The sequence below is a fragment of the Erythrolamprus reginae genome, chromosome 10 (genome assembly GCF_031021105.1).
Source record: "Erythrolamprus reginae isolate rEryReg1 chromosome 10, rEryReg1.hap1, whole genome shotgun sequence".
In the NCBI taxonomy this organism is placed as follows: Eukaryota; Metazoa; Chordata; class Lepidosauria; order Squamata; family Dipsadidae; genus Erythrolamprus; species Erythrolamprus reginae.
The window spans coordinates 27,585,376-27,611,846 of NC_091959.1; positions in this window are offsets into that span (position 1 = coordinate 27,585,376).

Sequence of the window (26,471 nt, forward strand, 5' to 3'; positions counted from 1 at the left end):
CGCCTTCCTTCTAGAGTATTGGCTCTTCCTGCCAGTTTAGTGTCATCTGCGAATTTGATGAGGTCCCCATCTATCCCCTCGTCCAAGTCATTGATGAAGATGTTGAAGAGTACTGGGCCTAAAACAGAGCCTTGGGGTACTACACTGCATACATCCCTCCATACAGATGTAGTTCCACTGCATACATTCCTCCATACAGATGTAGTTCCATTGAGCACTACGCATTGAGTATGGTTGGTTAGCCAGTTTTGAATTCATCTGGTGGCATTGCTGTCCATCCCACATTTTTCTACTTTATCTAATAGTAGGTTATAGTCTACTTTGTCAAATGCCTTACCAAAGTCCAAGTAAACCACATCAACAGCATTCCTCTGATCCACTAATTTTGTCACTTCGTCAAAGAATGCAATAAGATTAGTCTGGCATGATCTGTTTTTGACAAACTCATGTTGGTTTTGGTTATTACTTTGTTTGCTTCTAGGTGTTCGTTGATTCATTATTTGATTATCTTTTCCAGAATCTTCCCTGGTCAGGCTGATAGTTCCTGGATCTATTTTTTCCCTTCTTTTGAAGAGAGTAGTTCCTTTTATGAGAGAGTAGTTTGCCTGCAGTGAGCCATAAAATCCCATTGTATGTAGCCCATCACATTGTATTATTATTATATGACATTTTGGTAAAGAACAATTCTTCCATTTTCTCACAGGCCCGTGTGTTCTCTATTTTTGTATTTGTTTGCCTTCCATTACATTTGTATTCTGACTAGACAAAGAGATTGCAAGTTGATTCTGTTAATGTGCAAGTCAATGGTGTTTGTTGAGTTGTTGTGTGAAGTTTTAGACCTATAATGCTTTGCAATGCAGAGTATACAGACTCATACTATGCTCTTAAAAGGCACTTCAGTATAAAACCATTCAGTGTGTGCTTACTCTGTCTGCCTCGTTGACAAACATTTTGCTAGCACAAATAATTATAAATAGGACTGAGTGAAAAGGAGACCACTAAAGACTACTCAGAACTGTGAATTCTATTGAATTCATTTTCTTCCCAGTGACACAGTCACATGATCACGTCTCAATGGCTCTTTGGCAATGCAATGCAATTCAAGACTTTATGGAATTTCCGACAAACTACAATCCTTTATACTTCGCTCTCCCTTTTAGATGACTCTGTTCAAGGTCATAATGCAGAAGATGCAACTGTATTATCCATTGTGATATTTCATTCAATCCAGGAGCCCTAACTGGTTACTGCTTTAAGAGATGGATACTTGGGGTATATAAGAACATTGCGAGATATTGCATCTAGTAATTTAGCGTGGTGAATGTAATCTGGATTCTCAGACTCCAGAAGGCAAAGAGACAGAAAAGAATGGAGAATTTGGGTTGTGAGAAAGAAGGTTAAGAAACTCCTCCCTAGCAATTGTCATACATGGGGCTACCTTTGAAGAGTGTTCGGAAACTTCAGCTCGTCCAAAATGCAGCCGTGTGAGCAGTTTTGGGCCTTCCAAGACATGCCCATATCTCGTCACCACTCCGCGGACTGCATTGGCTACCAATCTGTTTCCGGACACAATTCAAAGGGTTGGTTATGAGCTATAAAGCCCTACATGGCATAGGACCAGACTACCTACGAGACCGCCTTCTGCTGCACAAATCCCAGCGACCGGTGAGGTCCCACAGAGTTGGTCTCCTTAGGGTCCTGTCGACTAAACAATGTCGGCTGGCGGGACCTAGGGGAAGAGCCTTCTCTGTGGGGGCCCCGGCCCTCTGAAATCAGCTCCCCCCAGAGATTCATACTGCCCCTCACCCTCCTTGCCTTCCGAAAGTGTTTAAAAATTCATCTTTGCCACCAGGCCTGCAGTTCCTTAGATCTCTCCCCCGACCAATGAATGCTTTAGTTTGATTGTTGAATGAATGATATTGATAGTTTTTTAATTAGAATTTTAAAGATTGTTTTTTAATGTATTAATTGGATTATTATTGTTTCTTGTTTTTCTGTACATGCTGTGAGCCTCCCCGTGTCCTCAGAGAGGGGCAGCATACAAATCCAATTAAATCTAAATCTAAATAGTATATTTATAGAAATGCAGATAGTTGCTTAATTTGGCAAATTCAAATTCAGAGTAGAGTTAGAAGGGACCTTGAAGGTCTTCTAGTAACCCCCTGCTCAAGCAGGAGACTGTACCAGAGGTGTGTTCCTCCCGGTTCAGACCAGTTCAGCCTAATTGGTATCATTAGCACTAGCAATATAGACTTATATACCACTTTACAGTGCTTTCCAGCCCTCTCTAAGCAGTTTACAGAGTCAGCATATTTTCCCCAACAATCTGGGTCCTCACTTTACCCACCTCGGAAGGAAGGAAGGCTGTGTCAACCTTGAGCCCGGTGAGATTTGATCTGGTGAACTACAGCCAGCAGTCAGCAGAAGCAGCTTGCAGTATTGCACTCTAACCACTGTGCCACCATGGCTCAAACCATTGGTGACATCACAATGATGTTACGGAACTGATTTGGTCAGTGCTGGTCCATGGGTACCGCCATCTTCTTTTTAAAAAAAATCTAACATTTTTCTGGTTTTTTCCCTTCTGCACATGCACAAAAGCCAAGTTTCCGGCACTGCACATGCACTGCCATCTTGTTTTTGGCTTGGGGGCAGTGTTCCCTCTAATTTTTTTGGGGGTGGGCGGAAAAGTATAGTGTCTGAGCGGCAGTCCCTTCAGGACTGGGCGGCACTCTTTCCCTCTCACTCTTTCCCTCTCGGCTTCTGGGCAGGTTTGAAAAACTGTGAGTTGATGATGATTTTTAAGTGAGCCATTGCTCACTGCTCAGCTTAGAGGGAACTATGCTTGGGGGAGGGATTTTTTTTTTTTTGCCACAGTGCATACCACATGGCAGCAGGAGAAAGTGCACTAGAAGCAAAGTAAGTTAGAACCCACCCCTGCCCTATACTATTTCGAGTGGCTGTCCAGTGTTTTTTAAAATACATCAAGTGGAAGCATCACAAAACTTCTGAAGATTAAGTTGTTAGTTGTTCTCAGTTTTAGGAAGTTTCCAGGTTGCTTCTTTCCTTGATTAGTTTCCATCCATTGTTTATTGTTTTGTATTCTGGTGCTTTGGAAAATAGATCGTCCCCCTCTTCTTTGTGACACCTCTCAAGTACTGCTGTCAAGTCCCCCCTAGTCCTTCTTATCGCTAGAGTAGCCATACATAACTCCTGTAACCATCTGTGATAGGAAAACAGGTTGCAAATGACAGACCTGCCTAGGTTTGCTCTGTCCAAAATGCATCATGCCCAGGATGCGCACCTGCCTATCAGTGTCCAATCTATGCTTCATCTGCCTTCTGCACAGTATGGGCCAATGTGTCACCATCATAACTACAGTGGCACCAACTAGAGGCATTATCTGAAACAACCTCTCACTGTTGAGCCCTTCGCATTGGCACTGAGCCGCAGTGGCACAGTGGTTAGAGTGCAGCACTGCAGGATTCTTCAGCTGACTGCCAGTTGCAATTTGTCAGTTCGAATCTCTCCAGGCTCAAAGTTGGCTCAGCCTTCCATCCTTCTGAAGTGGGTAAAATAAGGACCCAGATTGTTGGGGGCAAGAGGCTGCCTCTGTAAGCTGCTTAGAGAGGGCTGTAAAAACACTATGAAGCAGTATATATGTCTAAGTGCTATTGCTATTAACACCACATGGAGAGCATGACCACCAAATCTCTTTCTCCTTTCCCCCTTCTTCTTTCCATCTCGACTTATTGTCCTGGCCTTTGACATCAGCTTTGAAAGTGCTTGCTGTGATGTGCTGTGGTGTGTAAAGTCGGTGTGTATGTGTTAGAGGGAGAGTGTGTTCCCTTTCTAGTCATAATATTGCTTCAGCCTTCCACTCAACACTTTGTGGGATAATTGTCCCTGACAAGACGGTGAATCACGGTGGAGAGTTGATAAGCATTACATACAGATGACAGAAGTCAGGACATATCGGATTACTGCTGTGAATATAATAAAAGGGAAACTAAACATGTTGGCAGCTTAAAGACAAGCCATTTCATAACTCTCTAGTGGGGCTATTATCATCCATTTATTGCTACTGATAACCAAGCTGCCATGGTCTCTCCATAGGATCCCATTACAACCCATTTAACCCTTTGCTTGCCAGAGAAGGGACCAGCAGAGAAGGGACCAGCAGAGAAAGGAGGTGACGTCAAGTTTAATTTTAGCTTCTCTCTCCTCACTGTGATCTGATTCAACTCTGCTTGTTGAAACAAAGACCAGGACAGAAATATTTTGAAAGTAGGTAGGTAAATAAGAATTCACAAATATAGACAAAGTATTTGGAATTCTGGAGGCAGAAAAACCACTAAACTGAAGATCAATAATACAGGGATATTTCTCACCTTGGCAACTTTAAGACCCATGGACTAATTCCCAGAATTCAGGGAGTTGGTCCATGCATCTTTAGATTAGACTAGAGCAGAGTGGAGTGGAATGGAATGGGGGAGGGGAGAGGAATGGCGTGGCGTGGCGTGGCGTGGCATAGCATAGAATAGAATAGAATAAACAGAGAAGGGACCTTGGAGGTCTTCTAGTCCATCCCCCTGCTTAGGCAGGAAATCCTATATACCATTTCAGATAAATGGTTATCCAATCTCTTCTTAAAATTCCAATGCTTGAACAAGTTGTTCTTTCCTTAATTAGTTTTCACATTGCTTCTTATACAATGGATTACAACAAACCCAGGAACAGAAATCCTGGAGCATGTTGTGATTCAGCCTGAGGCTCCTCAGGGACTGGCTGGATCTCTGCCGGATCCATGCCCAGAGGAGGAGGACAGTGAACAGGAGGGGGAGGATCAGGCAGACGGGGGAGAGGAACGTCAGGAAGAGGAGGAGGGAGAGCAGCCTGAGACCCCCGGGGGGGGGGGGCTCTCCCCAGCTAGTAGCCTGGATTCATTGGATGAAGACGCACAGGCTATAATAGACATGAGGCAGCGACAAGCAGCTCAAAGATGGGGCCAATTAGAAAGGTATTTCCATCCCTGAATTGGCAATTGGAGGCTGTTGGGGCCTGGATGGGTGTCAACAAACTCAAACTCAACCCAGACAAGATGGAGTGGCTGTGGGTTTTGCCTCCCAAGGACAATTCTATCTGTCCGTCCATTACCCTGGGGGGGGATTATTGACCCCCTCAGAGAGGGTCCGCAACTTGGGCGTCCTCCTCGATCCACAGCTCACATTAGAAAAACACCTTTCAGCTGTGGCGAGGGGGGCATTTGCCCAGGTTCGCCTGGTGCGCCAGTTGCGGCCCTATTTGGACCGGGAGTCACTGCTCACAGTCACTCATGCCCTCATCACCTCGAGGCTCGACTACTGTAACGCTCTCTACATGGGGCTACCTTTGAAAAGTGTTCGGAAACTTCAGATCGTGCAGAATGCAGCTGCGAGAGCAATTATGGGCTTCCCCAAGTATGGCCATATCACTCCAACACTCCGCAGTCTGCATTGGTTGCCGATCAGTTTCTGGTCACAATTCAAAGTGTTGGTTATGACCTATAAAGCCCTTCATGGCACCGGACCAGAATATCTTCGGGACCGCCTCCTGCCGCACGAATCCCAGCGACCGGTTAGGTCCCACAGAGTTGGCCTTCTCTGGGTCCCGTCGACTAAACAATGTCGTCTGGCGGGACCCAGGGGAAGAGCCTTCTCTGTGGAGGCCCCGACCCTCTGGAACCAGCTCCCCCCTGAGATTAGGATTGCCCCCACCCTCCCTGCCTTTCGAAAACTCCTTAAGACCCACCTCTGCCGTCAGGCATGGGGGAACTAAAACACCTCCCCCTTGCCCATGTTGTTTTGTTGATTGATTGACTGTGTGCCTGTTTTTATATATACTGTTTTTATGAGATTACTAATTTTAAATTGTAATTAGATTGGTGGGCATTGGATTTGGTATTATGTACTGTGCTGTTTTTTTTATTATTGTTGTGAGCCGCCCCGAGTTTGCGGAGAGGGGCGGCATATAAATCCAATAAATCTAATCTAATCTAATCTAACAGCTGGGTTTGGGTGTGGTTCTCCTCAGCAGGGTTGAAAAGGCAGGCCCGCCCTTACAATCTTGTGGAGAGTTATCAATTGGGAGTCCTGTGACCTTGCTTCGATCCTCGGCGTCTCTGATCTTGGTTTGTGGCCTAGAAGTCTGGAAGACTTGGGGGAGGCATGGGTTTTATTATCTCCAGCGTTGTTTTTGCCAGCAAGAATCCTGTTTTATTGCCTGGCCTTCGTGAAACCTCTGTGAAGCTTCATAGTGTTCCTGTCTGTAAGAACAGTTTTTGTTACCTGTGTTTGCTTTGAATTATATAAACTGCCTTTGCTTTTTACCAGTGTGTCTGGATACTCTTTTTGGTTGGTGTTGGCGTCTGGGGGGACCCAGACAGAACAGAGCATAGAATATAAAAAATATAGTAGTGCTCAAGTTTCCACCTCAAAACTACCTTTAAATCCTAAGTAAGTCATTGGTAGAAGTGGAATTAACAACCTGGATATTTCAGATGATTTTTTTTTAAAAAAAATCTTCTCATTCTTGTATCCTTCCCCTCATCCTCTCCCTCCGCTTATGTCTCCATACTTCAGAGTAGCACAATGTGTGATGTGCAAGTATCTACTGTTCTGCCGGCATGTGCCAACCGCCCTTAATTACAGGTTAATTAGTCCAAACAGACACACACACATGATAGAAGACAAATAAATGTTCTTTATCAACAGAAGAGAAGAAAAAACTCCCTTTTAAACTTCAAAGGGATTTCTTGTAGCAACAAGGCACAGTTGAAATACAATACAAGAACGAAGTCTAATAATAAATCCAATTACTAACCCAGTAACTGGGAATTGGTTCACAGCTACTGTTGTCCACACAAGGATAAACACTCACAATGAATTATAGTCCAGAGTCTGGGAATTCAAACAAAGTCTTGAATATAATCAGGAAACAGCAAGTCACAGTCTTGACGAACTGCGATCAGATAATCTTCCAAAACGGCCAAGCCAGCACACTGCTATTTTATCAGCAGCTCTAATTACTGGAGCCCCACCCAACCACAGGTGGCCTCTCTTATCTCCTGTAATATGTCTTAAGTTGTTCTCTCCTATGCATAGCTCTACGCATGCATGGGTCTGTCATATGTTCCTCATATGAATCCAATGAATCCAACGAAAATAAGGAAGACTGATCTCCTCCTGGGCTGTCAGCCAAGCCCCCCTCTTCCATCACACCCACACTTCCTTCATCATCGGATAATTCACTAGTTGACTCTATCAGGAGCAAAACAGGCCTGTGACATGTGGATGTTTCCCCCACATCCACCTCCACATTCCTTGGGGCAAGAGCTGGGCCAGAACTAACCACAACATTTACCTTTTCTAAAAATAAGCAAGTCAGGCAAAGCAGATCAAGTCCATTCCATCAAGAAATGTTAGCTCTTCCCTTTTTCTCCTTGCATGAGTTTGCTGAGTCAAGTGGATCCTCAAGAAAACCAAAGAAGCAAAAGAACTTTTATGACATTAAAGGTTCAGTGCAGAGGTGGGTTTCGGCGGTTCAGATTGGTTCTATAGGACCAGTAGTGGGAATTTCCTCTGCTCGCCAAACTGGCAGCAATGGCCAGCTGGACACCCCCCTGAACTGTCTCTCTCTGTGCTGCCATCTTGATTTTTGCTTCTGCGCATGAGCAGAAGCTGGGTTTTTAGCAGTGCGCATGCACACTACATCGGGAAGCCAACTACAGCGAGATAAGCCACAATTCACCCCTGCTTCAGAGGAAATTAACTATGTATAGTTCTTCTACCTCTTTTCATATGTATGCTATGTATAGATTAGCCAAAGCAGACAGCCACCTATAAGACTGCAAACTGCCTTCAGAAGTTATGGATGCTCCATCACTGGAGATTTTAAAGAAGAGATTGCATAGCCATTAGTCCAGAATGGTATAAAGTTTCCTGTTTGTGCAGGGGGTTGGACTAGAAGACCTCCAAGATCCCTTCCAATTCTATTTTTCTGTTAAATATTCTTGATAAGTAGAAGTATCTTCCACCTCTTTCAAGCAACATAACCATCCACTAGTCCCTGCCCTTCGTGCTTTGTAGATCTGTACATTATGCATATAGTTCTTGACTTAAAACCATGACCAGAAGTCTGTAAAGATTTTCATTTGCCGCAAAGAGGCTTTTTCAGGAGGCAACTGGACTCTCTTCTTTTTTTTCTTTTGAAGACATTTTGCTTTGCATCCAAGAAGCTTCTTCAGCTCTGACAGGATGGTGGGGAATGGAAGGATTGATATTCTTTGCAGACAGCTGGTCCTTTGCATTCTTTCAGTGAAACCTTGAAGCACTTGGAGGTTCTTCTGTGTCCTCAGGCTCACCTGAGTGGTGCTCCTCTTTCCTGTAGTCTGCAATTTTTTCCTCTGGAAATCCATTCCTCCTCCCACACCATTCCAAGGGTGTTCATCCCAAATTCTACAGCTTCAAAGCTTCACAAGATCTTTTCCAGACCTCCATGAAAAGTCCAAATATTTCACATTGGATAATCTGTAGACAAACTATCTGTGTCAGGGTTCCAAGTAACACCCCAACGAGACAAAACGCCAAGGATTGAGATTCCTCAAAGTTCCATTTTATTAGAGATGTCATATTGGCACACCTGGGAAAACCCAAATCTGAAAGCTTCCAGTTTTCCATAACCAAACGAAAGTCCAAGCCCTGCCCTGCACCTACATGTCCATCACATGGTCCAATAAAGCACCATCCCAACTGGAGATACCTCCCAGTCAGGTGCAGGCCAAATGTCCTTGACCCTCTGAGAAAGGAATATTACTATGGATAGATATCCCTGCCGGACTTCATGTTACGAGCCCCAATTAAGTCAGAAATGTAAATTCAAACAAAAACTCTGTTGTAAAGTAAACAGAAAAGCCATTTATCCAAAATAAAGCTGTGCATACACACTTTAAACTGAGCAAATTACAGATAACAGCCCTTGAAATTTGCGAGAACAAAAACAAACAAAGCAGATAAGAGCAGCTGTGGAAGCATCACAGCCAGACCTCTTCCAGTCAATCCACAAGTTTTTACTTAGCTGTGAAATATCCCCAAGAGTCTGTGAAAATCCAGGAACAAAATGCAAACATGACCTCTCCTTCTCCAAACAGATAATCTCCCACATGCACTCTCTGCAATGCTTGCAATTTATCAACAGCCCCATTAGCCTAACTGCCACAGCCACAGGTGTTCTCCCTTATCTCCGATGATACCTATGCAGTTGGTTCCTTCTAGCCATGAGCCTGCGCATTCTGGCATTTATCCACCGATCCTCCTCCTCCTCCTCCTCCTCCTCCGATGACCCACTAATGGAGTCATTAACTAATGGGCTAGCTGCATCAATCTCTCTATCTGATGATTCTTCTTCTTCCCCAGCGTCTGACCTTGGCAAGGAATCCTCACTGTCCGAAGCTGATGACAGTAAGACAAGTCTCTGGGAACCTGAGGACTCTCCTAAGCCAACATCCAAATTCCCTGTTGCAGGAGTTGGCCAGAGCCAACCACGACACCCTCCCAGTTTCCCAGAGGACTAAATGTGGCAGTACTGAAAAATCCAAGAAAAAGATGGCCTCCCAGTTTGGACCAGTTCTATAAAACCGGTAGTAACTTGGCTGCCTAGGTTGCTAGAACTGGCAGCAACCCAGGCCTCCCACTGCCCCAGGCCAATTCTCCCAATGGCGCCACAGGCACCATCATCTTGGTTTTAGCTTCTATGCATGCACAGTTTTTGTAACTAATGTACATGCACATGCCCATGCACAGCGCATCCCTGAGCGAACTGGAAAAAAAGAAAATCGGACACACACACACACACACACACACACACACACCACCTCCAGGGCTGACAATCTGCTCTTTGACTGAACTACGAACCACCAGTAACATTTAACACTTGAAAAGTGAACAACGGGTTACAATCTCAACCTGATAGAGTTTATAATATCACTATGACTAGTGGAGCAATGGACAGAGAGGTGCTGATTGTATGAATTTATCTTTTTGAGCTACCATGGAGATTCTGAGAAATTGTTGTCCAACCTACTGCTAGCGTATCGAAGTGCGGGAGGAAGATCCTTCCCAGTAATATCCTTATAATTATACTCTGAACAAAGTCGTGTTTAAATAGGAAATGTTGATACAGATATAGGATTTCTTCTCCTCTCAGAAGATGTTCTTCTCCAAAGTTCACTGGAGTCCTTTAGTAGAAGATATTTACCTTCATAAGAATCAGTAAAGTACATACTGTATTAACAGGTGTGGGGATGCACCTGGGCTATCATTATCTTCATTTCATGACCCCATAATCAGTAGCAGGTTGCTATCAGAACAGGCAACACTATAGTTCCAATAGCGAAAATGGAGCTGTGCCGACAGCTCCATGTCCCCAGTGTGCACACAAGCGCATCTGAGAGAGATTTTGCTTCCTATATATGCAGGAGAGATTTCAGCGATGTTTTGCTTCTGCGCATGCACGGAAGCAAAAAAACCTACCAAAATCTTGTGCATCTTCCCCATGAGATTTTGCTTCCTGCGCACTCACAGAAGTAAAATCCCGCTCGGATGTGCGCGTGCATTGGGGATGTGGAACTCCACAGGAAGTGCACCTGTAGCAGCAGTAAGTAGCAACCCCCACCTGCCCGTAATCCCTCGTGGGATGGAGTTTGGGCAACTGAATGTCTGCTGGCCGGATGCTCATCTTGTCGCCAATGCGGAGTCCTTTTCAGCAGATATATTCTCATTGTGCCCAGAGAGAGAAATACCTGCCTCTACCTATGACCGAACCCACAGCCTCCTGATCATGAGGCAAGAGCTCCACCTCTAGGCCACCGCATCATTTGATGCACATTAATCTACATGAGATCTTATTTCCAAGACTTGTCTTTAGACGTTTTTGAATCATCAGGCTTCATGGTGGAATTTCCAGCTAGACTTGAGGGAAGGATCAAGGAAGGACCAAGTCTGGAGTCTTTGCATTTCAAGAACAACAAACTTCTTCTGAAACTCAATTCCTACGGCATCTCTGGACTACTACACAATTGGTTAACAGCATTCCTATCTAACAGACAACAAGTGGTCAAAATAGGAAGTGCCACTTCTCTTCCTGCACCTGTTAACAGTGGTGTCCCTCAAGGTAGTGTTTTAGGACCAAATAGTGTGGGTCCTAAAACACTATACATAAACGATCTTTGTGATTGCATCACTAGAAATTGCGTTCTCTTTGCAGATGATGTCAAACTATTAATACTACCGACAATGCTGCTACCCTTCAAAAAGACCTTGACCACATAGCAGATTGGTCTAAAACCTGGCAACTTCAAATCTCCACCATTAAATGCTCTGTCTTACACATTGGTAAGAAGAATCAGAATACTATAAACTTGGAGGAATTGAACTTATTGATAACTTTCAAGCTGTCAAAGACCTTGGAGTACTCATATCCAATGACCTAAGTCCTAGAGCCCACTGCAACAACATTGCCAAAAAGGCAATGGACTCACTTAACTGATTCTATAAACTGTGACTCATAGTAATTTAATGCCCTAGGATTTATTTGACTTAATTGATTTAATTGATTAAATTGATTCAAAAGGTCTGAAAGATTAACTGATTGATTGTTTTTCTCTTATATTGAATAATTGTATTATTGAATTATTACCTTTTCTTATTTCTTTTCTTTTCCTTTTTTTCATACATTGAGACATTACTATTTGGGTTATACTAAATTAACTATCAATCCTCTGATTGTTTGAAACTTTAATATAAATCTTCTCTCTCTTTCTACCCCTTAACTGTAACAAATTTTGATATTTTCTTAAAAACTCTCTATTAACTTTACTTTTAAAACTTTAATATATATATACTATAATTTTTCAACCCTACTTGAAATACTGTAATTCAAATACTTTTGATAACACCATATATATCTCTTCACACTATATACATCTCCTTACTACACCATACACATATTTTACTTATATATTGTCGTAACGATTTCTGTCTAACACAAAAATGTCTGCTTCAAACCAACCGACTCTAATGAAATCCTGGAAGAAAAATGCTAATCAACCTACAACTCCAACTCCAACTCAACAACGCCCTTCAGATCTGTCAGATAAAACATCTCTCCAGCAATCATCACAGGAAATTCCAAATATAACATTAAACGCCTTATTTGAGAAGATGAATAAAATGAAGGACACATTAGACACTAACTTTGAATCTTTAAAGGGAACGATGGGAGAAATGAAGGAGGACATTAAAAAAATCCAAGAACATGCGGGTCATCTCGAAGAACGTACGACCAAACTAGAAGATCAAATGGAAGTTGTCTACGAAACACTCACGAAAAATACAGAAAAAATAACTACCATTGAAGATCTAACTAACAGGATGGATACTAGATTTCAATTCTCAGAAGCTAAAGCAGAACATATTAACAAATCCCCGGAAGAGTCCCTTATAACTCTGGTACTTGAAAAATCAGCCTTCTTTTTACGCTTCCAAAACATCATTGAAACTGACCAACAAGACCTCCCCGACACAGTAGCAACAATAATAGCCAAAATTACTGGCAAACCAACTGATGAAATCCTTGCGCAAATGGATGAGGTGTATCGACTCTCCACCTCATACGCCAGACGAAATAGGCTCCCCCGAGAGGTCCATGTACGTTTCCTTAAAAGGAAAATGAGAGATGAAATTTACAATGCCTCTAAAGACAATCCAGTCACCCATCAAGGCCGGGACATTGTAATTCTTCGTCAAATCCCAAGACGGGTAAGGGAGAAGCGTAAACCATACCAAACATTAGCTACTAAATTAAACAAAGAAGGCATACAATTTAGGTGGATGATACCAGAGGGTATGACAATTACACTTCTGGACAAAAAATACAAAATCTCTTCACCTGAGGACGCAAGAGATTTCTATGCTCACATCTTGAAAATGGACCAGACTGCCATGAAAGAATTTGATGCCAGAGATACTCTCCCAAACGAAGAAAGCACTTCCGATGACAACTTAACAAACAAGGACCAAGAACCCCAAAATCAGAATGGCGAATCAATCAGATATGGACCAGTTACCCGGGCAAGAGCAGAAGCAAGAAAAGAGAAATCTAAGGAACCCACACTGCAACAGTAAACAACCTAAAATTACTTTATTCTCAACCAACATCAATGGTCTGAATTCATATAAAAAGAGACAAAAAATATTTCACAAATTGTTTGAAAATAATTATGACATAATTTCATTGCAAGAAACCCATATTAAAAACGAAGAGATCACTCTATTAGCCATCCCCAAATTTGAATTTGAATTCGAAATTTTTTGTGCTTCCGCTGCCGAAAAAAAGAGAGGCATAGTCCTATACGTTAAAAAAATTTATTCTCCAAAATTAATACATACTGACGACAACGGCCAATTACTAATTGTTCAAATAACCCTACAAAACAAGAAAACAATAAATATAATAACAATATATGCACCATCCGTTAAACAATCCACTTACTTTAAAAATCTGCACAAAAAAATATTAGAATTAGATCTAGGTAACTTTGTAATAATTGGAGACTTCAACGCAATAGTAGATGCAAGCAAAGACTACAAGGGCAATTCTAAATACCGTACTCGTAATATTATTCCTTCAACCTTCAAACAAATAATTTATGAATTTGCTTTAAAAGACATCTGGAGATATTTTAACCCTGAATCCACACAGTATACTTTTTTTCTCCCCCCCCACCGAACCTGTTCACGTATTGACATGGCTTGGTCTAACATAGAAACCATAAATCAAATTATTGGCATTCAAATACTTAATGCAACTTGGGCAGATCACAATCCCCTACTACTGACGATAAGAGACAATACTCACAACACTCCCCATAGATGGTCGATGTACTCAACGGTTATTAATCAAAAATAATTCCAACACAAAATACAAAATGATATCCCCCCTTTTATCAAAATCAACTTCAATGGCGAAACACCCAACGAAATAGCGTGGGACGCCACAAAAGCCTACATACGCGGCATTTATATTTCATATACTGCAAATAAGAATAAAGAAAAATATGCTCAACTTCACAAATTAAATATATCTCTCCAAGAAGCCGAAAAAGCACTCTATAACGACCCTAAAAATAATATAATTCTATTAGAAACAAAAACTATTAAACATGAAATAAATCTAATAACACAACAACACATCACCCAAAAAATTAAGAACGCAAAACAAACACACTTCGAATTCGCCAACAAACCAGGACGCTGGCTATCACTCAAGCTAGCCCACCAAAAATCTGATAGAAACATAGATTCTTTAGCTGACCCCTCCGGACACTTAAAAACGACTAACTCCGATAAAAAACAAATTATCCAAAATTATTACCAACAACTCTATAAAGCCTCAAATCTGGATGCTGATTTACTGTTGAAATATTTACAAACAAATGAACAAAAAACCATGATAACAGATGATCAAAGAACACTCCTAAACAAGTCAATCTCCATCTCAGATATTGAGGCTGCAATAAATAAACAAAAAAACAATAAAACCCCAGGACCAGACGGAATTCCATCCGAATTTTATAAATACCATATCGATACAATGGCACCTATACTTCTAGACATTTATAATAATGCACTCCTACATGCAAAATTACCTAGGTCCTGGTCTGAAACCTACATAACTCTTATCCCCAAGGATACCCAAAATAGACACCTTCTGGAGAATTATAGACCAATCGCACTACTCAATACCGACTATAAAATATTTACATCTATAATCGCGGACAGGCTAAAAAATATATTAAACAAAATTATTCACCCCGACCAAAACGGATTCCTACCGGCAAGAAACATCTCTACCAATACAAGAATCATACTGAATACCTTGGAATATTACGATAAAAACTATGATAAAACAATTGCACTAATATTCATGGATCTTAAAAAAGCTTTTGACAGTCTTCAATGGCATTACCTTATAAATCAAATTGAATACATGAATTTCGGCCCCAAATTTCTCAATTTAATTAAAACCATTTATACTACTCAATCGGTCAAAATCCTTTTCAATAACGATATCACAGACACAGTCTCTATAACCAAAGGTGTGTGCCAAGGATGCCCCCTGGCTCCACTCATTTTTATTCTGGCCATAGAAACATTTCTGAAAACTATAAGAAACAACCCACAAATTCACGGTATCACGATTAAGAAAGAACATTACAAATTACAGGCCTTTGCGGACGACATTGTATTTATCTTACAAGATCCCATACAAACAGCACCCATTCTATTTGATGAAATACATAAATTTGGTGAAATATCTGGTCTGCAAATTAATAAGAACAAAACTCAAATTTTGACAAAAAACATGATACCAAAAGATATACTTTCCTTGGAAGAACTAATTAGAATTAAAACTACAAAAAAAATTAAATACTTAGGAATTTGGATGACCTCAAATTATGCTATGATTAAAAAGGATAATTATGAACGACTTCTTAAAGAAATACAACAAGATTTCAATAGATGGTCGAAACTAAATTTATCCATTATGGGGAAAATATTTGCTATTAAATCAAACATTCTTCCAAGGTTTCTCTATCTATTTCAAGTTGCCCCAATAAATCTGAAGAAATCTTTCTTTAACACTTTGCACAAACAAATAAAGAAATTTATTTGGGCAAAGAAAAAGGCCAGAATAAAACTGAAAAACCTTCAGGATCATCGATCCAGGGGCGGACTTGGACTTCCGGATTTTTATATTTACTACCAAGCCACAATCCTAACAATGATAAAAGATTGGATCACTCTCAAAAATACAAGACTCCTAACTCTAGAAGGTTTCGATCTTCTTGCTGGGTGGCACGCTTTTTTAACAACAGATTATCACAAAATACCCAAATACTTTAAAAATCATTACTTGCGTAAAACTCTAATAACAATTTGGTTTACTATTAAAAAAAATTACTATATTTCGATATCAAAATGGATATCTCCCAATGAATTACTAATTTTTCCTAACCTTTTCTCCCACACCAAAATTTTGAGATACCAACAGTTACTCGACAAATCAGATGCTCTCATACCCAAACAACAATTGAACGACCAAGGAATTAACATAGATTGGCTAACATACTTACAAATTAAATTAAAATACGAGCAACACAAAAAACAATTTGGATTCCAAAATGACAATGTAATAGACTTGATTCTTTTCGGCCCCTCTACAAAAATGATTTCAAAACTATATAATTATTTACTAATACAAGAAAATCCTGAAGAACAAGTGAAATGTTGCATGATAGCCTGGGCTCAGAATTTTGGGTATACGATTAACCTAATCGAGTGGGAGAAAACATGGACATTAAACTACAAAATGACAACGGCAATGTCTTATAAAGAGAACCAAATGAAAATGTTTTATCGATGGCACTTGCCCCCAGCAAGAATATCCAAAATTTTCCCCAACTTTTCACCGACTTTTTGGAAATGCAAAACTAAACCGGGAACATATTACCACACATGGTGGACATGCCCACTTGCACAAAAATATTGGACAACAATTCAAAATCTAATTGACCAAGTCATGTCAATTAAATTGCCACTTAAACCTGAGCTTTACCTTTTAGGCATATTTAGGCAAAACCTTACTAAAGCACAAAAATATCTCATCTTACAAATTATAACAGCAGCTAGAATATCGTATGCCTCCCTTTGGAAATGTGATCAAATACCTTCTTTTTTCGTAATAATTACAAAAATCATAGAATGCGCTGAAATGTCTAAAACAGCAATGGAAGCACAAAATAAAAAAAGATTCAGAATACTATGAAATATGGGAAAATTGGTATAAATGGGTTTCTCAAAAAAAATATAAAAATTACTTATTGTAAAATCTTTATTCCACTAAACCAGAGGTCCCCAACCTTTTTTGCACCAGGGACCGGCTTTCAGCTAGACCAGTTTTCCATGGCCCGGTGGGGGGGGGAGCTAGCTGTCAGCGGCGCCGTAAAAGGGGCGATCAAGAGAGGAATGGGTGAATGAATGGACGGAGGGTGGGAACGAAGGAAGGAAAGAGGGAAGGTACAGGAACAGAAGAAGGGTGCAAAGAAGCAAAGAAAGGTGTGAAAGGGGAGAGTAAGAGAGGAAGGAGTGAAAGAAGGGAATGAGGGAGGAAAGAAGGGAGGAAGGAAAAGGAAAGCAAGAAATGGAGGGAGGAAAGGAAGGGAGGAAAGGAAGGAAGGAAGGAAGAAAGAAGGAAAGAGGGAAGGGACAGGAACAGAGGAAGGAAGCAAGGAAACTTATGAAAGGGGAGAGTAAGAGAGGAAGGACTGGAGGGAGGGAGGGAAGAAGGTAGGAAGGAGAAAGAAAAGAAATAGAGGAAGGAAAGGTAAAAGAGAGAAAGAAAAAGAGCAAGAAAGAAAGAAAGAAAAAGAAAGAAAGAAAGAAAGAAAGGCAACTTCAAAGAAAGGCTCACTGAGCATCTCTCACTCTCTCTCTCTTTCTATCCCTCTTTCTTTCTTTCTCTTCCTTTCTCTCTCTCCTCTTCCTTTATCTCCTCTTTCTCTCCCCCCTCTCTCCCCCTTTCCCTCTCTCTTTCTCTCTCCCTCTCTTGCTATCTCTCCCCCCTTTCCCTCTCTTTCTCCCTCTCTTTCTCTCTCCCCCCTCTCTCTTTCTCTCTCTCTCCCCCTCTTTCTCTCTCTTCTTCTCACTTTCTCTCTCTTGTTTTCTTTCTGTCTCTTTTGCTTTCTCTCTCTCTCACTCTTTCTCTCTTGTTTTGTTTCTCACGCTCTTTCTCTCTCTTGTTCTCTCTCTCTTGCTATCTCTTTCTCTCCCCCCCTTTCTCTCACTCTATCTTTCTCACTTTCTCTCTATCTTGCTGTCTGTTGCTTTCACTCACTCTCGTTCTCTCTCCGTTCTTCTCAGCAGTGACGCGCGCACGCCCTGCCCGCCTCACATTTGCCGAGAGGACTTTCGCCCCGGGCTCTCAGCAAGGGGGTTTGCATGAGAGGCGGGGCCGGCGGAAGGTGATATTCAATGTCGGGGGCGCACGGGCGGTTTTGCGCGCGCTCCCTATCTCCCTGCTAGCCCACTCGGAATACGTATTCAAAATAAGAAAAGCCTTTGCCGGCGAATATCACCTTGAATATCACCTTCCGCTGGCCCCGCCTCTCATGCAGCCCCCTTGCTGAGAGCCCGGGGCGAAAGTCCTCTCGGCAAATGTGAGGCGGGCAGGGCGTGCGTTCCGGGTGCGGGAGGAGCTGCGGTGAAAGGCAGGAGGTGGCAGAGGAGCAGAGGGGGCAAATCGGGCGGGCGGTGGGCAGCGCGGAAAGGCCGAGGGGGCCCTGGCGCCGCGGACCGGCTGAAAACCCCCAACGGCCCGGTCCCGGTCCGCGGACCGGCGGTTGGAGACCCCTGCACTAAACGACTAAATGCACCTTCGAGCACTTAAATCAACTTCAAACCAATTTAAAAATTGAGCACCAAAAACCAATTAAATTTGCAATAAAATTCATACTATATCTCTTTTTATCTATCTTTCAACCAACTTAATATATACATTATAACACTAACAACTTTCACCAGCATAACTAACTCCTATACCTACTTATCATATTATTCATATACTCCCCATACTACTTCCTGACAAAAGTCGTCCCTAAAAACGTCTGCGCTAAACGCAGATTTTTCTTTTCTCCCCTTCTCTTTTCTTTTCCCTCCTTATTTACCGTATATACTCGAGTATAAGCCGAGTTTTTCAGCCCAAAAAATGGGCTGAAAAACACAACCTCGGCTTATACTTGGGTCATTGACAAAGTCACCACAAGAGGGCGCCATTGCTTGAGCCAGAGCGAAGAGGCACCAGCTTTTGTCCCCTCTCGCACTCCGTAGGAGCTGTGGGAGGGGTGGAGCTCTTGCCTTCTCCCTGGCTCAAGCAAAGGAGGCAGCCATTTGCTCCAACCGAGAGGGGGAAAAGCAATGGGAAACCGGTGAGGTCGTGTGTGTGTGTGTGTTTGTGTGTGTGTGTCTGTGTGTATGCCCCCTCCCCCCCCACCGTGAAAAAAGCCAGCTACCTCTTGCTGAAACCCAGAGGCTTTTTTTAAAACTCCCTGTGTGTATTTGTCAACAGGTTTACAGTAACTGTATTCCTTGCTCTCTCTGCATTGCCCTTAGTTGGGTTAAAAAGGCCCCCTGCTGTCAGATTCTCCTCCCCCTCCTTTAAAAGGATTTAAACTGTTTAAAAAATGGTATTTTGTGGTAGTTGCTGTCCTTGCTTGGATAGGATCTAATAATGTGAAGCATTTTACATATTTTAAAAATGAGTTTGATTCTAAATAGGACCTGCATATTTAGGATACAAAACCACAAGAGCTGTCTGTGTTTAGCAAGTTTTGCTTGTCTCGCTAGTCTGTCTGTCTGTCTGTCTGTCTATCTATCTGTATGTATTTCTATCTATCTATTTTTCTATCTGTCTATCTTTCTATCTATCTATTTTTCTATCTATCTATTTTTCTTTCGATCTATCTATCTATCTTTCTATCTGTCTATCTGTCTATCTTTCTATCTATCTATTTTTCTATCTATCTATTTTTCTTTCTATCTATCTGTCTATCTTTCTATCTATCTATCTATCTATCTATCTATCTATCTGTATCTATTTCTATCTATCTATCTATCTATTTTTCTATCTGTCTGTCTGTCTGTCTGTCTATCTCTATCTATCTATCTATCTATCTATCTATCTATCTATCTATCTATCTATCTATCTATCTATCTGGTTTTCTATGCTGATAACCTCACAGCAGCTAATGCTGAAGCTCTTCTTTGGATACACTTATTTATTTGTTTGTTTGTTTGTTTGTTTATTTAATTGGATTTGTACGCCATCCCTCTCCAAGGACTCAGGGTGGCTCACAGCATATATAAAAACAGAACAATAATGTAAATCCAATTAATGATGAGAAGGAATCCAGTTTTGAAGGATTTTAACTCTTAGGTTTTAGCTTTGTTGCTGATCAAGCTACTTTTTTTACTTTTTAATTTATTGTTAATATTGTTAATTTGTTTACCCTCTTTTAAATTTACAGAGCTAGTTTACTGGTTTTCTTTAAAATAAATATTCTAAAACATGTCTCAATTAATGTAATGTTATTGTTTTCCATTTTTATAAGTTACCAGTAGCCACTGCATTTTCTAACCTCGGCTTATACTCGGGTCAATACGTTTTCCCCGTTTTTGTGGCAAAAATTGGTGCCTCGGCTTACACTCGGGTCGGCTTATACTCGAGTATATACGGTACTTGCTACTTACTGTACGTTTATAGTCATTAGGAAATATAACATTTTTGTTAAAAATATGATTTAATGTATACATATAACAATTAAGAAACTAAGAAACATTATATTCCTTCTAGGAAATATATGCATGATAACTTATATATATTACAATGTGTTACCATAAATGTTTGACTTTGTACCCCCCCCATTTTCCTTCTTCCGTCCTACCCCAGTTTTTCTTCCTCACCTTACCTTCCCTTATCTCCTTTTTCCTTTTTATTATATATGTAAATAAAGTATATTTTTAAAAAAGAAAAAAAATGTGCAATGCAAAACAGCAGATTTAACAAATGTCGAAATAGTGTAAATATTATTGAATAATGAAGCATCAGCCTTAATGAAAATATTTGATTAGCCACAGTTGAAGCTCCACTGCATGAAATTCTGATGTTTCACCTGTGCTTTTCTTATTGTTGGACATCTGAACACAGATCTGGTCTGGAATCAGGATATGGGAGCAAGTGTATATGAGGGAAAGGAAGATTTGACAATAAGATTTTAAATTTCTTTTTTTAAAAAAATTGAATTTTGAATTGTAATATATTTAAACTATATTTACTAAAATTAAAAAGAAACATAATTAACGTGCTTTATCACTTCACTTAATGGTAAAAAAAATCAATTTTTTGAAGTCTGACTTTATAGATTATATACATAGACTAGAGCAGAGGTGTCAAACTTACATCATCAAGGCAGTGTCACGTGATGTATCAGGACATTTTCTCCCTTTGCTAAACTGGGCGTCCACATGGCCAGTGCCTGATGTATCTGGCCCATGGGCCCGGAGTTTGACAGCCCTGGACTAGAAGACCATGGAAAAACTATTGTACATTTTAAGAAATTGCTCAGAATAATCTATTCAACACCTACGCTATCCCTACAATGGATTCAGGAGGTCTTTCCCCATCTTGTTAATTTTCATTGTGTTTCTATAATTTGTGCATAACAGTCTGCATATAATTATTGCTGATATCTAACTAGCTTTTAGATTGAAGTTTGCTTATTTTACTACTTTATTAATACTGTAATTCTAAACGTGTTCACTATTGTGTCCCTGCAATACCATAGTAGACTAATGCAATAAAATACAGCTAATGGATGTTTCTTTTTGTAATACAATAGAAATAAAGAATTCTAAAGCAAAAAATTTTTTTTAAAAAAGAGTTGTTAACATAATCCTTCGCAGCTTCTTCTCAGCTAATTTTGAACTGCTAACAAGAGCTTACAAAACATTTGTCAGACCAATCCTAGAATACAGCTAGCCTGTATGGAACCCACATTGCATATCTGACATCAACACAATTGAGAGAGTCCAGAAATATTTCACAAGAAGAGTCTTTCATTCCTCTTCTCACAACAAAATACCTTACTCCGCCAGACTTGAAATTCTTGGTTTAGACAACTTACAACTCCGTCGTCTCCGTTCCGACTTAATTATAGTTCATAAAATCATATACCAAAATGTCCTACCTGTTAACGACTACTTCACCTTCAACCGCAACAACACACAAGCACGAAATCGATTTAAACTAAATGTCAACCGCTCCAAACTTGACTGCAAAAAATACGACTTCAGCAACAGAGTAATCAACACCTGGAATGCACTACCTGATTCTGTGGTTTCTACTCCTAATCCCAAAACCTTTAACCTTAGACTATCTACAGTTGACCTCTCCCCCTTTCTAAAAGGTCTGTAAGGGGCATGCATAAGCGCACCACTGTGCCTACCACCCTGTCCTATTGTCTTATTTTGTTACTTTTTATCATTACTTATCTAATGTTTTATTTGTACAAATTATCACCCTATAATTGTTTGACAAAATAAATAAATAAATAAAATAAAGAAATGGCAGAGGCCAGACCTCCCCCAGAATCATCCTGTTTCCAAGGGAATGCAGTCAAGCTGATGAGATTCTTGTAATACATTCCATGGAATAGTGATGCAACTCTTGTTGAGACTGTCCATGGAGATTCTCCATCATCCAGGTCATCGTGGTCTTAAAGATTTTTTTCCAAAAGGCAGCTGGACTTTCTTGGGGTTTTTTTCCTTTGCTTCTCATTCAAGAAGCTTTTTCAACTCTACTTGACTGGTGGGGAAATGATGGGTCTTGTTGAGACTCTTCATGAATTATTCTGGTTGCTTTTGCCTGACAGGTTCTAAGGTTTCAAATAATTAAAAAAGGCATCTTCTAAGATTTATTCCCTTTTGGCACACAGTCAACCGATGTTCTCTTTCTCCTCCAACCGATCACAGATTTGGAAGTGTCAACCTCAAGATGAAACCTTCCAGTCTCTTGTGTGAAATGAAACGTTAGACTCCGCTAAAATTGTTCCTCATAAGAAAGATGCTATCAAGCAGGAAACCTGCAGCTTCCTTTGCATCTCTCAGCTTCTGATAGGCAAAGTGTTGTCATATGTAAGAAACAAACTCTTCCTGCCGCTTGGGGATCAGGCCTAATGGGGCAGTGATCTGGAAATGTTTGGCTGGAGAAATGTGTTTGGGTGCAGGCCAGCAACAGCCCCAGGCAAATTCTCTCTAGGCAAATGATTTTTCTTGCCCAAACTGTTGCCTGTGTAGAGGGAGGAAGGGCAATTCAAAAACTACTTCTTGGCCATTGTAGATAATACTGAAACATTTCTCTATTTTTATTTATTTATTTATTTTGTCAATCTCATATTAGATAATACATATAAGTATATACATAATTTGAATACATAAAATGGGCACAAATAAAAGGGAACATTAGGACAGGGATGGTAGGCATGCTGATGTGCTTATGAATGCCGCTTACAGACCTCTTAGGAATGGAGTGAGGTCAACAGTAGGCAGTCTAAGATTAAAATTTGGGGGGTGGGGTGGGGAAGAAACTGCTAAGGAATATGCAGAATGACCCCTGAGTTATCAAGGATGCACATCCACAAAAGAAACATGGAGTTCTAGCAGCTATCCAGAGGATAGTCAGGATATATGAGTAATGGTTCAGTCACACAAAATCAGATACATTAAAGCAGGGGTCCCCAAACTTTTTACACAGGGGGCCAGTTCACTGTCCCTCAGACTGTTGGAGGGCCGGACTATAAAAAAAACTATGAACAAATCCCTCTGCACACTGCACATACCTTATTTTAACATTAAAAAAAATGGGAATGTACTATTTAGAGGGAGGGAAGAAGTCTGAAATTCATACATGTTTATGTTTTGTTTTTAATTTTCTTTTGTTAACATCTGATTGGCTATACAAGGTTTTATTGATTTATAGAAAAATGTATAAAAATATTTATAGAAAAATATATAAAGAAGGAAGCACTTTGGCATAATGATTAATAAGTTAGAAATATAATTGGTGTTGTACTTTTTGAAGGAACATTAAGGAGGGAATTTAATTAAAAGAAAAGTATGTACCTGGATGACAACATTAGAAAAAAAACTTTTGCAACTTTTTTGATGATTGATATTAGTTACTGACAAAATACCGCATTTTATTCAGGGAAAATTAGATGGTACATTGTATTGTTTGAATGTATGTTGAGAGAAAAATTTAAAAAAATGTACACCCCCTCCCCAAAAGTCTTTCCTTCCTCCGCCCTTCCATTCATTTCATTCTTCCTTCCTTCCTTGTTCCCTCCATTTCTTCTTCCTTCCTTCCTTCCTTTTCCTGCCATTTCTCCTTCTTTCCCTCCCTCCCTCCTTCCCACTTCTCTCTTCCCTCTCCCTTTTTTTCCTTCTTTCTCATTTGTTTTGTTTCCCTCTCCCTCGTTCCTTCCCTCCATCATTTTCTCATTTTTCTCTTTTTCTCTCTCACATTCCCTCCCCCTCACTTGTTTTCTCTCCTTCTCTCTCTTGCTTTCTTTCTCTCTCTCTCCTTTTCTTCTCTCTTCCTTCCTCTCTTCTTTTTTTTTTCTGCCCTGCAACACGCCGCGGGGCAGTCGGCTGCAAGCAGAAGCTCCCAAGACGGTGGCACCGACGTCGGGTCGTAGTACATTGCTGGCGCTGCGCTGGGCATGGGCACGGGGCAGCGCCAGCAATGTACGGCACCCTGCGACACATCAAGCCGCCGCCGCCGGTGCCTTGCAGCCAACCGCCTCACCGCCGCCTTACGACTACTGCTGTGCCCTCCCACTTGACCCACGCTGCGCCACCTTTGTGGCTTGCCCTGCTGCCCCGCACCCACCAGAGCTCCCGGTGTGGCCGAAGCGCGGGGCGGAGTAGGTGGCGATGGCTGCTTCAGGCCCGCCCCCGAGCTGAGCTTCCTTTGGCTTCCTTCGAGGCAAAAGCTGCAAAGTTCACCTGCCGCCTCGAAGGAAGCCAAAAGAAGCTCAGCTCAACGAGGACCGGCTGTTGGTCCCTTGAAGCTGCCACCGCCACCGCCGCTGCCCACTGCGGAGATCCCTTCGCCCGCCGGTCTTTCTCGGCGCTGAATTGTTGCAGCCTCAGCCTCCGGGCGAAGGGATCTCCTCAAGCAACGCAGCTCCGAAAAGGACCGGCTCTTGGTCCCTTGAACCCGCCGCCGCCTCCGTTCGGGCGAAGGGATCTCCGCAGTGGGCGGCAGTGGTAGCTTCAAGGGACCAAGAGCCGGTCCTCGTTGAGCTGAGCTTCCTTTGGCTTCCTTCCAGGCGGCAGGTGAGCTTTGCAGCTTTGCCCCGAAGGAAGCCAAAGGAAGTTCAGCTCGGGGGCGGGCCTGAAGCAGCCGCCGCCGCCGCCTACTCCGCCCCGCGCTTCGGCCGCGCCGGGGCCAAGTAAGCCGAGGCTAGGCCCGTCGCCCCCGGCTCCAAGCGCGGGGCCTGGGCGGCGGGCAACCATAGGGAGGGCCTCCCCGTCGCCTGGCCAGGACATTGTGGCCGTTAACAATTTAGTGCGCGGGGGTCCTGATGGCTTGTTTACTGCCCCCTCCAGACGCTCTTGCAGGGCTTCCAGGCTCCCTGCGGGGCAGCAAAGAAGCAAAAAAGCAGCACTCTCCCGATCTCTCTCTCCCTCTCTTTCTTGCTTTATTTTTCTCTCTCAGTCCCTTTCTATGTCTCCCTCTTTCTCTCTCTCCCTCTCCGCAGCAGACCCCCCCCAACACCAAAAGTGCCCAAACGCGCGCAAACCTCACCGGTGCAAAAAAAAAAAAAAAAGCAAAAAAGCGGCACTGGAGGGACCAAGACAGTCTGCAGCTGAGCGTCTGGAGGAGGAGGAGGAGGAAAGCCAGGGGGTGGGGAGGAAAGCAATTGGCTAATTTCTTTCTCAGAGGAACTGTTGCTGCTCTGCCATAGGGTGCTTTCCTCCCCGCCCCCTGGCTTTCCTCTTCCTTGCCGCCGCCAGACGCTCAGCAGCAGAGTGGAGGGGAGATTCGGGTACTTAGTATATTATATATGGTAAAATCTTGTACGCTGCTGCGGGCCGGGTAAATAGCCTCAGCGGGCCGCATCCGGCCCGCGGGCCATAGTTTGGGGACCGCTGCATTAAAGTATATAAAATAGTATTTATTTTAGCAAATATCATAGTCAAGTTAAACAGTCCAGTCCTACATGGTCAAACTGTCAATATCTTTTAATACATTAAAAGATACTACACGCCTTACTTGTTCAGTTACAAATATCTAAACTATCATCGAACATATAGTTCTTACTACAGTAGTCACAATGAATCAGCAATACCAAACAGAGAAGTAACAGAAATAGCAGAGGGAGAGAGAATCGCGCTTCTGGCTCCCTCTTGTGGCAATCTGTAACACTAACTCTTAAAGCCATAGTGTTTCAATACATTTAAGCATTCATTGTTAGCTCGTTTGTTTGTTTATTTGTTTATTTATTTATTTGGATTTGTATGCTGCCCCTCTACGAGGATATATTGCCAAACCCAACTATTATGTACATAGTACTAACAGAAACCACAGAGTTAGGCAGTGTATTCTAGGCTCTCACCACTCTGTTGCTGAATTCATACTTTCTTCAATCAAGTTTGGAGGGGTTTAAGCACCTGAAGGCAGGACAGCAGTGGTGGGTTTCAAAAAATTTCACTACCAGTTCTCCATTTACTCCCAATCAGCTGAGAGTTGGGAGG